The following is a 15,297-nucleotide window of genomic DNA, read 5'->3' as shown; positions in this document are numbered from 1 at the left end:
ATTATGTAATTTCTCTTCTTTATCCATCTAACAGCGCAATCCTATCCAACTTTCCAGTAACAAGGTAAGGGCAATGCAACTCCCAGGTAAGGGAAAAACTTTGCCTTACCTTGAGGAGGTCTCCATGACTGCAGGATGCAGCACATGCCCCACTGGCACAGCTATGCCAGGGCTGGAAAGTTCATTAGGATTGTGCCCTAAGGCTCATAACTGCTCATCCCTTCTAAAATTTTCCATTCCCAGTGCTTGTTTTCTGTCTCCTGCTAATTTTCTCCCTTTCTCCTGTTGGATCAGCTCTGTCAGTGGAAACTCAGTCCAACTCTTTCTTTGTCTCCCTCACTTAACCTGTTCCTTTCCAAATGGAGCTATTTGCCAATACTAATCCATCCACAACAACATAAATCACTGTGCAATTGATCTTACAAGTAAACACTGCCTTTTCCTTACTTTTCTATACCTCATAACAAAATCTATATTCTTTTGGAGAACTCTCGTCTCGTGGTTACTGGAAATCTAACTGGAAGCACCTTGCGGTTGTTTGCTCCACTACAGAATTAATTATCCTACACAGTGTTTTGACCTGCGGTGCTATAAATTCCCCAATTTAGCTTAATTCCTGGGCCTGAGACTGTCTGCACATGTGTAGCAGTAGACACAAATGAGTGTGTATGAGAGCAGTGGTGGCAATACTACCCCATTAGTAAATGATGGGGGACAGTAAATCTGTGGCTGCTGACTGGTACTGGAAGGTTCAGGGGATTAAGCATAGCTGGGGGTGAGGACACCTCTGTAGCACAGGGAAAAAGTCACTGCTATCCAGAAGCATTTTGGCAGCTCCCACTTGACAGTTATTATATTTCAAACAGCCCTTGATTTAAACATTTACATTTGTGTGGAAAATATGTGTTGTTAAGTTGACTGAACTATTTTTAAACTGGTTAAATTCTGACATCCATGGAATTTTTAAGCAGACATGTTTTGTATAAAAATGAACGAATAAGTATGCTTAATGTTGTTAGTCTGAGCTCCGATTAACTACACACACAAATCTCAAACTGGTAAACAACAAAATCTACTCTGAACAGCCATAATAAAAATATACATTATCTTCCATTACACCTAAAGTCAAATATCTTTCTCAGCCATTACAGAACATTGCCACTTGATGTGAAGTGAAAACAGAGATTGCGTTTGTTGGAACTGGAAGGCCACTTCGAAATGGATTTTAAAAGACTGGAGGGGGAGGAAAGGAAGAGATTGTGCTAAAGGTCTCAAGCAGAAACTTGAGAAATGAAATGTGTTTGCACCTTTCTATAAATGTTCAGATGTGTTGCACCTGCCCAGTGGGGGAAACTTAAGTTCATTGCTTTAAATACCATTTAAAACAAAGTTCAACTGTGATGTGAGGAAGATTTTTTTTAAAAAAAAAAAGGAGGAGAAAGAGGAAAGGAGGAGAAATCACCATGTTTTACACATCATCTTAAATATTTTTCAGTATTGTGGAAGGATAAACTGTTTCACAGAAACTATACCTCAGGGCACAACTGCTCTCTTAAGCAGAAAAGAAATCTCCATAATGAACAGTCTGGCAGGAAGATGCTGGAAGATGAATTTCTTATATTATGCTTTAAAACTTTGATCTCCTCCACCACACAGAAAGGCATTTTGCTTCTTTGGCCTGTAAGAACTATTGAGCCATATTGCCAATAGAGGAGCCTTGAAAGAAGGAGAGATGAGCCTGCAATTAGATTTACTGATCTTATGGTAATGTTTGTTGCTCAGGTCATTATCACTCACAGTATGCTATTTTCTGCAGTTCTTAGCAGTTATGCCATTTTTGCTTGCCCCCCCCCCTCTCTCTCTCTCTCGTAACTTTAAAATAAAAGGAAAAAAGTGAAGAAGGCTGACATCTACAGCATGTCACTTGCTTTTGATACCAGGCTCTGCTCCTTTAAATTTAAAAAAAAAGGATGAGAAAAAGAGGACATCTTAATTAGTAACTCCAACTCAGGTGGTGTTCACACTGTATTATTAAAGCTTCACAGATATTGGGGTGAGTTTAACAGCAAGGAGACAATTCATGTCTTTTTACAAAAGGTAAGTAAAGATGAGCTTTTAAAGTCCAAGAACTGCTAAAAGCTAGTTCACATTATGGTGGCGCCACATGCCATGACTTCTAGTTCCAGAAATAGATTTGGAGAGGCCCACAAGACCATCTACAAGACCATCTTGGAGAGGCGAACAAGACCATCCAGTCTAACTGCTAGAGCCAGATATCTCACAAGAGTGCCTTTCAACCAGCGGCACTACAGCAATTCACAGTGTGGTAGGTGGATCTTGGTATAGCTTATCATGATTGACTGCATGGCGCTGCCCTGCCTGGCCTGACCTCATGATATGGAGATGGCTGAGGCAGTGGTATACACCAGCAAGATATTGGGCACACCACTGTAACAAAATATGGCTGTTCAGCTGCCTGTAGCTTCCCAAGAGCATAGTTTTGGGAAGGAGGATGAAAAGGGAAGCCCCAGCTACAAGGTAAGTTACCAACTCCTGTGCACACCTGTCATTTCCAGTGTGCAAAAAACATTCCCAGCAAAACATAGTGCTTGGAAAAGTACAAACAAAGAAACGAACAAAAACTTCAAAGCCCTGCCTTATCCAAAGGGATAGTCAACTTGAAACATATTCCATCCACCTTTCTTTGAAAACTTCATTGAAAGTTAGCTACTAACTTTATAGCCCACCTTTTTCCCAATATGGAACTCAAGGCAGTATCCACAAAATTCCCAGAGAGTCGTCTATTTGAAGATTGACCAGACCAAATTTGCAATCCTACACAATGGGCCCTCACTTTACAATCAAATCATTTCACGAAGGACTCTGTTGCAAAACAAGATTCATCATACAATCAGTTATTCATCTGAAAATGGGCTCAAAACGGCAAGCAATAGGACCCTGTGGGTAAGTCAATCAGTGATGCAAGTGTTTCGTAGCATCTTGGCTAATAGCAATGTTTTTAACATCATGGTTCTGTACATGGAGGGAATACAGCTGATGCGAATGCTGTTGCAAACAAAAGCCTTCTCTGTAGCTTCTCAGCTGGTAGCAACATTTTTAACATCATGGTTGTATGTATTTGAGGGATGGATACAGCCCTGTAATTTGTGTTTTATAATTACACTGTATAAACCAGGGGTGTCCAAAATTTTGGGCAGGAGGGTCACTTAATCTCTCTGATACTGTGTCGGGGGCCGGGGAAAAAGTTAATTTACATTTAAAATTTGAATCAATTTAAATATATTTACATAAATGAATACATTAGAGGTGGAACTTATATGAATGAATGAAGATCTTGTGATAGCTCAAGTTCTATAAAAAGCCTTGCGCAAAGCAAGGCTGGCCTTTCCTTTGCTGGCGCTGCTGCTGCACAGATGTGAAACAGCAAGTGGTGGAGGAAGCCTTCGGCCTACAGCTCATGCAAGAGGTCAAACAGTTGGCCCTTGCTCTGAGAGCAGTTGTGCCTGGTCAACGTGGGCTCCAGCAAGTGTCTGGCAGGCCAGAGGCTCATTGGAGTCTAGGAGCTCCCCTAGGGCCAGAATGGGGGTCCCTGAGGGCCAGAAATGGCCCTGGGCCGAGTTTCAGGCACCCCTGGTGTAAACTGATAACCATGGCCCCTAAAGAGTGCAGTAGGAACATTTTCAATCACCTTTTAGAGAGGAAAATAGTTCTGCAGCAGAAACGTCAACTTGTAAGGTCTTGGAACAAACTACCAAAACACAATGGTTCACATTATAATATTTTCACAATACAAGTTGTCTCTGGCATGGATTACGATTGTAAAATGAGAATCCACTGTAAACATTTAGGGTGTAGTCCTGTCCTGCGCTGGAACAGGCAAGCCAAGAGGCTTGTGTTGTATCCAGCACAGGATTGTGGCCACAAGCGGCTCAGCCAGAGGCAAGGGGAAACATTTCTCCTTACCTCTGGGTAAGGGAAGTTGGCGCTTATGGGTCACCTCTTTGGGGAGCGACATTCTGTGGTCTTGGCCCTGGGTGGCACAGGGGGCAGGATCACCAGTGGCTACTGGTCATAATGGAACTTCCATATATTGGGTCTCCAGCTTCAGAAGCTGTGCGCCACTGACTACCAACTGCTGAGAAGAAACAAAAAATAGTAAAACTACAAACCAGGTGATGTCATCTTTCTAGCTGACCGACAGTGCAAATGCTGAAATGCAATGGTTTGGTATTATGGTATCTGGATTCTCTATAACGATTGAATAAACATGTGACAAATGATGTTAATTCCTGAGTAAATGGATTGTGCGTAAGCCTCCTTGGCAGAAAGAGGAGCAGCTGCAATAAGGAAGCAGCTGCTATTGACAGCATCTTTTTTACTTGTAACTTATGTCTTGCCAAGCACTAAAGACCCAAGTTGCTGGTTCTGCTATCGTTATCAATCGTTTCTACTGCAGAAAGATAAAAAAGATATCTGAAACTGCAGGGCCAGAATAAGAAACAGGACTAATAAACCTGGCAGTCCCTATTCCACGGAAAACTCAAAAATTAAAAAAAAAAATGGATAATGATCTCTTTCATTCCAAGATAGGTTATTTAGGAAATAAAATCTAATGAGAAGACAATGTAAAGCTTTGAACAGCCATTAGAATTCCTCAGCCGTATTCCTTTTGTAAGTGAGCACTGAAGTTTGAAATTTCAAGTGTCAGAAATACTGCAAATAGCAGATGTTCACCACAAGCACAGAAACACAAATTAAAATGACTCCGGAAGGATGCGTAACATTTGGCAAGCCTTACAAATTCCTGCTTATTACCCCAATAAAAAATAAATATTTGCACTGTGTCATTCATTCATTGATTTGAGATTTACATCAGAGTGAACTATCAAAATTAAAAAGCAGTCAAAGTACAAGTATTAATATGGAGAACGATCCCAAACTCTTTAGTTGTAGGTGTTGGCTTCTTTTAAACCGCATCAATGCCTAGTCTGAGGCAACTGAGGACCCCAACATCTGAGGCTGTGTAGAATTTTCACTCACAAAACCTGCTCTGAGTATTCCATACTCACTTGAATGATCTTTCTGCCACAACTTCCACTTTATATTTGGTCTGTCATTTTCTAATCTAAACCCATAATTATGTAACACTCCTACAATCATTCAGCCTTGAGCACAAGTCAACACCCTTGTCTCTTTAGACCAGGGGTCTCCAAACCCCGGCCCAGGGGCCAGATGTGGCCTGCGGAGAGCCTCTATCCGGCCCGCGGCTAGCCTCTGATCCCCCGAGAGCCTCTGGCCCAGCTGACCAAACACAATCAGAAGTGTGCTTGTGGGGAGAGGGAATGGGGGTCCATTTAAGTGTGTGCTTTATTTCTTGGGCTGTGTTGGTGCTTGGAGAAATCCTGGACATTTGAGCCCATTCATTTATTTATTCATCTAAGCTCCATGTCTAATGTATTTATTTAAATTTTATCTTTAATTTCTTTTTCTGGCCCTCGACACTGTGCCAGATATCTGATGCAGCCCATCAGCCAAAAGGTTTAGAAACCCCTGCTTTAGACTACTTGCCCATGGCTTGGTGTCCCTGCTGCAGAAAAAGCAGTAAGCTGAGCCTGATTAACTGAGCCAGAGGGTAGACCAGACTGTGAAAAAAGGATGAGAATACAGTAGACCTTCACTTTACAATGGTAAGCCATTCCAGGGACATGACTGTATTGAGAAAATATTAGGTTCTGGTGCCTTAAGAATCCCTCCCCCAAAGCCCAGCCAAAGCCCAACTACCTTCCCTTCTCCAATCCCCCGCAGCAGAGGAGGAGACTCCTCTGTTTGGCAAACTCCTCTTGGGTTTGCCAAACAAACCCCAGTCTTGCTGCTTGCATTGTGCAATTAGCATAACGTAAACCCAATAATGCATTACTTTTGGGAAATTCATTTGAAGACCTCAGAAATTGACGTTTCTGCCATGGAACTAAGCTATTTCCCCTCTCTAAAAGATTATTTAAAAGGTACCTAACAATGCACTTTAGGGGCCATGGTTATCAGTTTACATGATGCTGTAATTATATAACACAAACTACAAGGCTGCATCTTTCTCTTCATACATACAGCCATGATGTTAAAAATACTACTATTGCTTGAGATGCTACCAAATACACACACATCCTTGATTGGCTTATCACCCATGAAGTCCTGTTGTTGGCAACTGTTAGCCCAGCATACTGTGAATATCTTATCACATAGCGATAAGATTCCATTTACTACAGAGAGTCCATTGTAAAGTGAATCCATTGTTATGAAAGTCTTCTGTATACACTTCAAGGTTTACTCTGTGGCTCTTTTGGCACACAGGGAAGGGATCATGTAGTCTCTAACTGTTAAGCCCACTATTATCACATTTGCTTTGGACAGCAGGCCGAGGTTGACTTCCTCCAATTTCCAGGCACCATGTGGTAATTTGTAATTGGGAAGGCCTTTGTCATGAACATGGAGAAAGACAGCACCACTCTGAGCTTGCTCATTAGCACCCTTTTACTTTCACTGTGCTGGTAATTCGTTCTCAGTAGAGAACGTAAAGCAAAAGAATTTACTTCAGAGAAGCAGGCCAGAGCCTCCACGGGAAAGGAAGACCAGGGAAGCATGGGGTGATAGATACAACTTTGAGTTCTGGAAACCAGAACCCTCTTATATTCCCCTATAAGCCTAATTTATGTAGTCTTGCTACACCAGCGTGGACCCCATGTGATATGAATCACCTGTTGAGATAAGGCAGTCCTTCCCTATGTGCATGAGATGGGGCGATTAATTTGGGGAATCTGAGGTGTTAATAATTGCAATTAATATGCAAGCTCCATTTTTCATGTACTATCCCAGTGATATTAAAAGTGTTCAGGTTTGCTGCTTAACCCATAATTAGAGGTTTAAAAGAAAAAAAAAACACCTTGAAACCTTGTGACGTGGAACACTGCTACCATACTGCTATCAGGAACCTGGCATTCAAAGTGTTTTGATCCATCTGTGCTTGCTCTTTATATCACTTGGCACAATTCAAGGTGCTGGTTATGACCATTAAAACACTAAAGTGGACAGAAGAGCCATGTGACCAGTTATGAGTCTACTGATGACATGGGGAGGAGGAGCCTTGGCTCTAGGTCCCAGTTCTGTATAAAACTAAGTTAGTGGGTATTTGAAACAGAGTCTTCTTGGTGGCTGCTCCCAGCTATAGAGAGCTCTCTTCCCCCAAGACAGACACGTGGCTTCTTCTCTCACTAACTCCATGAAGGTGATGGACTATTATTTTTCTTCTGATCTTTCAGTCAAAATAGTTTTATTTTGCTGCTGTATGTGTAGCTCATAGCAGTTTTTATTCTTGGAAGTTGCATTGTTATTTTTTGCTCTTATTGGTTGATTTAGTAGATTACAATATTTACTTGCACAAGTGGGGCCTGTGACAAAATGTTGCAGTTCTCTAACTAATGTAATCTCTTTATATTCTGCTTTGAAGAGTTGTCTGGAGTAACAGGCTGCATAGGACAGATCTGGTTTTACATCAAGTGCCCTCTACCTTTCTTTCCAATTTTACCCATCCTTATCTTTGTTTTTTCCTCTTGCTGGCACAAGTCCAAGGAGAATAAGAGAGGAAAGGTGATAGAAAATGAGGTTAGGATCTGGGGCTCACTGGTGCTGCTGAGATCCACCCCTCCATCTCCGTTTTGCTTCCCATTCAGCCCCCTCCCCATCCAGCAACCCGCCCATTCCTCCCCTTCCCTGCCCAATTATGTCCACCTCCAGCTGCTCTCTGTCCACGCTGCCAGCCTACCTTCACTGTTGGATGTAGCCAGAAGCAACAGTGGACCCTCAGCACCACCACCGTTTGTGTTGGTGAACTCAAAATGGTCACTATGACTGCACTCTGCATGCCACTCTATGGCCATTCATAAAGGACAGCCCAGTCCTAGTTAGGATTAGGCTGTGAATTTTAAAGAGGCAAAAGTGAATCCTTGGAGAAGGTGGATAAATGTCATTTCCAAGCCAGCCATGTAAAGTCACAAATAACGACAAAGTTATCTGTCATTAGAATCTCTGTGCTGCTTGTTTGCACTTCCCAAGGGAATATGAGAGATCTGTGGCCTTTAAAATCTGTGTGAGGTCAGTGGGATTAAAGAAGAAGAGAGGGTTGTGTGATCAGAGACAAGATATAGCTTACCAAACAACTCAGGAGAAAGAAAAGCCAGAATAAAGAGAAAGTTGTTCTGGTAGAGGTACTCAGGGAGATAACAGAAGAAAAATGTCTCTGAACATTTGCTGAGATAGGGAACATTGAAATGCATAGCAACAAGGTAACAAAGGTCAAGCCAGGGCAGCTTTTCTTCCTAGCCTTCTTGATTTTTCAGGCAGGAAAAGCAGCCACTGAGTGTAGTTGATGGACCAACAGGCAGGGAGAGGGAGAAAAGAAACTACTGAATCATCAAAATGCTACACAAGAATTGCCTATTTATGGGATTCAATAAAAGATAATGCATTCTGCAGGTAAAATGTTTTCTAAGGAACTCGCAGCAAAATTTATGAGCCATGCTTACTAGACGATTATTGAGGGCAAGTTAAAATTGGGTAGATAATTAAGGTGGAAAACAAGTTTTGTTAATAAAAACCTGCAGAAAATGCCATGAGGGAATTAAACCCAAACACCTGAGAGCCCTGTGGTTTGGATATTTGGGAGAACATGAGGACAGAGAGAGAAAAATAATGGCACAAAAGGGGCCACAAGCTGAGACTGATTGCTGAAGAAGTTGAGAATGCCAGTGCTTCTTCTCACAATGTTTCAAACTGTCTTATAATCAGATAATTCGCTGTTTTTGTTTCACAGTAAATAAGTTATCTAACAGCCCAATTCTACTGGGCACTTATTGAACCAACACCGTAAGTTTCAGTGTTGTGCTACAAAAGGCATGCCACAGTCAAAAGCTGCAGAAACAAATGGCTGGAGGCCCGGCAAGCTCACCAACAACCCACTCAGGCTGGGGTGGAGGTGGCAGCAGGAGTGAGTCATGGGCAGTTCAGGGGAGGACTGGAGGAAGATCAGGGCAGGAAGTGGGACAGGCAGGAGATATCAGGCCCCGGTCCTATCCCCCACCAGCTTATGCAATGCAGCGGTGCCAGTGGAGTGTGTGCTGCATCCTTTGGTGGTGGGGCAAAGCAGATGGCCCAGGAGAGGTAAGTAGGCCACACAGCCATCAATGAGTCATCTCGGACCTATGCCGACTCTTTAGGAGCAATAGGCTCAAATCCTAACCAACTTTCCCGCAGTGACACAGCTGTGCCAATGGGGCATGTGCTGCATCCTGCAGTTATGTGGCAGTCACAGATGCCTTCTCAAGGTCAAGGAATGTTTGCTCCCTTACCTCAAAGCTGCATTGCCCTTACCTTGGTGCTGGAAAGTTGGTTAGGAATGTACCCAAAGAAAACGATAATCGAGGGACCCATGTGAATCCTAAAGCTTTAACAGAATAGATAATGTAATGAAGTGGCAAAATTTGTACTGCAAGCTGACACAGGAAACAACATTTTTAAAATCCCACAACTCACTATTGCCCTGTGGTATATTGAAAATGACTATTTATACAGCTATCTGGTGTCAAGTTTGTGCTAAAGTTATAAACAGAAATCTGAAGTTATTAGTTATAATTGATGGGGATTTTGCTGGATTTGGGTTATAGTCCTAATCCACAAACCAAGGGAGAATTAAACACACAGTGGGATTAAATGCATTTGACTCTGTTGGATTGTGCCCACAGCACTTAAAGCATTTGACATCACTTTAGAATCTAGAATTTTTAAGAATATTTTAAATGGTTTCCATATGCTATAAAAAACTGGATTATTACTATCAATCAATCAATAGATGGTTCAGTTGTAAAAGTAGAAACTCTTTTTAATGTGATAGATGCCAACAACATGAGCACATTGGCAAATTACAGCTTGAGGCAAAGATTAGCGGAATGCACAAGTTTTGCCTACTGGCAATATTTTGGAAAGCAATTATAAAACTTATGAATTAAAGATTTCTGTTCTTAATGTACGGAAAAAAGTTATCTAGTCATATCAAATATTTCATTAATTACAGTGGACTTAGTTGCCGGAAAAGTGTTAGGTATATCTACACACAGAAACATCTCATTGAAAGCTTCTTTCATGCAGATGAAACAAAATGCAATCAATCTTGCTTTTTTCCATTTTCATGAATATTTGTTCTATAACAAAATGAAAGATGGCCTGGGATAACAACTGATTAAATTCAACACTCCAAAGCAGCCACCAAGCAAAAAACAAGTTAATTTTTATTTGAAGGTATTTGTGCTTTCCACCAGAAAGTTGCCAAAGAAATACAATATTCTGCAAACATCTTTCAGTCAAACAGAAGATTCCCCCCCCCCTTCATAACTGCAAGCTTAGTTCTAGCAGAAAACTTTATGTAGAAAGACTTGCCAAGGAGGACAGAGTTATAAAAGGGTAGGTACAAATTCTCTTATAACTTGATTCATATAGAACACAAGCCAAGTTACTGTAGATTTAGATACCATATCAGTGCGTTTGATTTACTCGTGTTCGCCATAGCAAGGCATGTAATTCCTGTATAAAACTTTATTCTCAAGCTGTAGTGACCTTGACTTTTACCACAAGTTCAGCTGTGGGGATATTGCTTCAGAGAAGAGATGTGAGAAGAAGGGAGTTCTCACAGATAAGATAATGAACTGTCAAATATACCTGGTGAAATACAACTATTGTTTCAAAACAGAGACACTGATTTAGTGTTTGTTAACAGACAATTCAAAAATTATGACTAGGTTCACATCAATGACAAATTTTGAATTACTCATTTGTTTATCTCATAAAGCATAGATCTGTATCACAAAGACAATGACTGCCTTCTACAAAGGAGATTAAATGTGAGGGGCAAGTGGACAGTCAGCATGTAAATTACACACTGAGTAAGTATTTAACCATAACTATTTCCAAGACTTGGGAATTTCTGAAAATGACCAAGAGCTGCAAAAACAGACAAATTTCAAATCAGTTCTTAAGTGACACAGAAACAACAATATATATTGCATTTTACAGTTTCATTGTTATTGAGGTTTATCATAAGCTAAGTTCATTCTGTGGAAAAGGGGTGGCAATTTTCACTAATTCCCTGCACCTCAGAAGCCCCCTCCCCCCAAGGCATACCTCATCTTGCTCCAGAGGGTCCCCTGATCTTCAGGAGTGATGTGGGTGGCTTGTGGGGAGAGGGGTCTGATGTCAGAGGCTAGGATCAGAACAGTTCCTATGCACAAATTTCCTTCCTTGTGTGCATGGTAGGGCTACTACACAACCCATTATTATTATACAGATTTATATTCCATCTCTCCTGACACATCAAACCTATTACAATAAACAAATTAGTAAAAGGGGGCAAAAAGGGGGGTTACCTATAGTTTCACTACTAAAACTGAAGAGTTTAAAAGGCCAAGTAAAACAAAAGAAAATTTCCAACTGCCATTTAAAAAGAGACAGGGAAAAGCATATTTTCAGTGAAAACCAACCCCCAGGTGGGCTACTGTTCTCAACCTGCTCTCAAAGTCTTCAAATGGGAATTCTGTGGGAATGCCAGTGGCTTAGCTTAGGGATCTGGCACCCAGAGGCACAAAAAATTTATAACACCTCCTGGGGACCACATGCCCAGAATGCCCCTTGGGGGTGTACATGGTCAGAGGAGAGGGGAGGACTTAGAAAGGTACTTCTGGATTTTTGCAAAAAACCTCACATTAGGCCTCCCCCCAGACCCACGCTTCAGACTATCTCCAGGACGGTTCAGGATCCTCTGTCAGGGATGTGGCTCACACCCCCTCAAGATGTGATACCTGAGGCAATGCATTCCCTCTGCTCCCCCTTAACTATGCCACTGCAGAATGCAACTCTTTTGCCCCTCTTCCTCAGTAGAGTATGCAGCACTAGCCAAACAAATGGTGCTTAAAAACAAAATGCATTTTTTGGGGAGGGGGAGGGTTAGCCTATGCACATAAACACCACTTTTTACTTTCACAGCAACTGTTACCCTGCACATGCCTGATCTTGTCTGATCTTGGAAGCTAAGCAGGGTCAGGCCTGGTTAGTACTTGGATGGGAGACCGCCTGGGAATACCGGGGTGCTGTAGGCTTGTACCATAGTCTTTCAAGACTGAAGGTTGCCAACCATTACTTTCATATTCAATTCTGCAGATGACAAATTATTACCAGTCACAGCAAAAATGGTATGGTGACTCATTTACAAGTGAAATAATACAAAGAAACTAGAGAAAATGGGATAGACAGGGAAGTTCGGGACATAGTTCCATTTTAATTTTTTTTTCAAAAAAAAAACAACGCAACACTGATATGTTTGTCTATGTTGGACAAAGATGACAATAATACAAGTGAGTGCAACAGGTCATTCAACTCCTCCAGGGAATAATATTTCACTTTACTCTGCCTGACAAGCTGCATGAAAATAAACACCGTCTTTTCTAACCATCTGGGACTCTGAGAGGAATTTTATCAGGGGGTACAAAGATTCTTCAGGGCCCCTTCTCAAAGAGGGAGGGAGTGAAACAAGAGTGGGGGAAGTAGCAATAGGGGTAGGCAGAATGGGGGCCAAACAGCCAGAATTGTCTGTGGAGCCCAGGTCTTCCCAATGCAGTCTTCCCAATGCAGAGCTCAGGTCTACCTGCCTGCCCGGCGTTGGAAGCTAGATATAGTAATACAGAAAACCAAACGCACTCCTAAGTCTTTCTAAAATCTTTCTAATATAGAAAATCATTGCAGGAGATTAGTATCTTCGTATTTAGGCTCACACTAGAATGGAAAGTGTCCTATGTGCACCAAAATTGACTTTTTGGTGCACCAAAATGTGGCTGTAGTCACCACCATGTGTCCACAGTAATACCCCCAGCATCCCGCATAGGCAGTGAATCTAGGTGAGATTGGAAAATGTAAGATCCCAGGAAATTTCGGGGGCCCTTCCTTTAGCTCCTGGGTCCCCTTTCTGACCTTGGGCCTGGGTACAAATTACCCCCTTTACCCCCCTCTCCTAGGCCCTGCTAACTGTATCGCAAAACCTAGATTTTTTTTTCAAAATGCACTAGAATTTCACTACTCTATGCCAGGGAAGAAAATTGAAATGCATTTAACAGTTGGAAAGACACCTGCCAGCTACCTATCACTTGCATATTAAGCTTTAAAGCTTATAATCCAAAGATTCATCTTTTGGCAGATAATGTGTATCAGATTAATTATATTTGTCTTTAAAAAAAATGTTAATCTTACATTCAATAGGATTTTCTCCTGTCGCCTTTGGTATTTATGTTTCCCTGTTACATTTTTATAACTAGAAAAAAGTATACAAGGTTGCAAGGCAAAAGATAACAATTTAAACTAGGCTTTGGCTACCGTAAGATATGATGTTAGGTTTTTTCTCATCAAAGCATATAATCTGGGTATAACTACTCTTTTGTACTGGCTAGGAAGCTATTTACATTTTGAATAAGCTATCAACCATTGTAAGCAAGAGACGGAATGGACAACAAAAGAGAGTTTTTAAAAGCTGTTTTTATGTGCATGAGGTAATTAATCATTCGAAAAATAAATATAAAACTCAATGTTCCATAAAGCCAGTGTCATTTTTCTAATCACCTACCACACAAGTTAATTATGACTAGAATTTATAATTAGAATACATCAACTTTTTATTTTCCATGAACTGAATATTCACTGACATTGGATATTTATATTCATTTCTGAGAGAGAGCAGGAGGTGTCATCTATTCCCTCCTAGTATGAAAGACAGATGGCAGAATCTCCAAGTATAGGGAGGAGGTAGGACAAACTCTGAGCCGGGCAGAAGTTGAAGAAGGGTACTTCAGAACATAGATTAGAGGATGGAATATTTGCTGAAGAACATTCTTATGTCCAATTTCCCCTGCACATGGAAAGTTAACATATCAGAGAAACTGAGGGCTCAATCCTATCCAACTTTCTAGCACCAGTGCAGCCACAATGCAGACTCAGGGGTAAGGAAACAAACATTCCCTCACCTCGAGGAAGCCTCTGTGACTGACCCCCCCCCCCCCACTGCAGGATGTCATGCACATCCCAATGGCATAGCTGCATCAGTGCTGGGAAGCTGGATAGAATCGGGCCCTGTGCTACAAAATCTTTCTCTCAAATGTAAAGCCCTCCCCATGCATAAACAGAGAAAATGCAGCTAAAATACATTGCAATATGATTCCATTACTATTTGAACAGGGATAAAGGTGAAGTCATGGCACAGATATGGCTTTTTATGAGGTACGAATGATCATATGAACTCTACAAGATTGTTTGTATATCTTTATTAGTACATCTGTATGCTGTTTTTCAGTACCCTCAGCCTCAATGGTCAATCAGCATTTTTAAAAAAAAATGAAAAAGTCAATCAAGCAAGAATATTAAAAACAATACTGCAGCCACAAATTGACAGCAAAAACTAAGGAATAGCTTATGCCCCCACATACCATACACGGAGTCCAATTCTAACCAACTTTCCAGCACTGATGCAGCTACAATGCATCCACGAGTAAAGGAAACAAATGTTTCACTTTCCTTAAAGAGGTCTCAGTGATTGCCCACACACCTTGTCAATGAGGTTAACATGCACACTTGGTCAATAAACACATGTGAGAAAACAAACAAGTGCTTAATGCCCACCTAACACTGAGAGGGATGGTAATGCTTGAAGTTCCTGGACAGGGCCTAGGAGAGGGGGGTAAAGGGGGTAATTTGCACTCAGGCCCAGGGTGAGAAAGGGGGCCCAGGAGCTAAAGGAGGGGGCCCAGAAATTTCCTGGGATCTTCCATTTTTCAATCTCACCCAGGCTCACTGCCCATGTGGGATGTGGGGGCATTACCATGAGTACATGGTGGTGACTACTGCCACAAGCCATACACACCAGGTCCAGGAATGCATACATTTCTTAGCAGTGTCACATCCGGGAGGAAAGTGACCAGTTACAGTCACTCTTTGGCTTGCGGATTCACTCCCCATGAAGGAGTGTAGAGGAGTACAACAGTGTGCAGGAGCTCAGGGGCACAGCTACGGGACTGCAGCTGCTGCAGAAGTTGGTTTTGGTGTACACAGGACACTTTCCATTCTAGTGTGAGCCTAAATATGAAGATACTAATCTCCTGCAATGATTTTCTATATTTGAAAGTGTTATGTATGGTAAGT

The 15,297-nt window shown here is 41.6% G+C and overlaps 1 protein-coding gene and 1 pseudogene across 1 annotated transcript in view; one reads left to right on the top strand and one right to left on the bottom strand.

The window, feature by feature from the left end:
- The window catches only part of THSD7B (thrombospondin type 1 domain containing 7B), a 432,240-nt gene that overhangs the window by 164,662 nt on the left and 252,281 nt on the right, over positions 1–15,297 (bottom strand). The window lies entirely within an intron of this gene.
- Positions 12,096–12,214, top strand: LOC136637882 (5S ribosomal RNA; annotated as a pseudogene).

This window comes from Tiliqua scincoides, chromosome 1 (assembly GCF_035046505.1).
Source record: "Tiliqua scincoides isolate rTilSci1 chromosome 1, rTilSci1.hap2, whole genome shotgun sequence".
Taxonomy (NCBI): Eukaryota; Metazoa; Chordata; class Lepidosauria; order Squamata; family Scincidae; genus Tiliqua; species Tiliqua scincoides.
This window is presented reverse-complemented; position numbering and strand designations above follow the sequence as displayed.